We start from the raw sequence: 639 nt of genomic DNA on the forward strand, positions 1-639 counted from the left end.
TCCGGCATGCGCACAGGGGCGAGGCGCTTCGCGGGAATCCAGATGCGGAGAAAAGAAAAGTGTAGAGGTGCGATTCGGTTGTGTGCAGCGGGAGCCTCCGGGTTCTTGTGCGATTACCCTCCCCTCCGCCACCCCACCCCACCTAGGCAGGTTGTGCTATGCGTAGCAAATAATAAAATCCATCATGTTCGCGGTGAATTCTCCGTCTCGAAACTAAGAGTTAGCGCTGGAAGAAAGCGATTACAGGCTTTTTTTCGTGGGGGCGGGAAAGCGGGAGATGTTTTAAAGGGGCGAAAACTGCCCTCCCACCGGCGCCGGCGCTGTCTGCCATCCCTTCGGGTAGCAGATACGAAAAACTCCAAGGCAAAGACAGGTCCGGATGCAACTTGCACGTGCAAACTGTGCGACTCAGCGGCTCACAACGACAAACCAGCAGTGTAGTCCCGCTAGGGGCAGAGGGTAGTTTAGATCCTTGTCCAATAATAATAATTTTTTAAAAAAAACTCATAAAACGTTTGTAGGTTACAACAGAAAGCCCAGCCTACTGAAGAAGCGCTATTCTCTGGAGCCTTCCACGTTAAAGACGCGCCTCTTTAGCCTGGCAGATGATGATGATGATTACATAAATTTATATACCGC

The sequence above is a fragment of the Zootoca vivipara genome, chromosome 15, assembly GCF_963506605.1.
Source record: "Zootoca vivipara chromosome 15, rZooViv1.1, whole genome shotgun sequence".
Taxonomy (NCBI): Eukaryota; Metazoa; Chordata; class Lepidosauria; order Squamata; family Lacertidae; genus Zootoca; species Zootoca vivipara.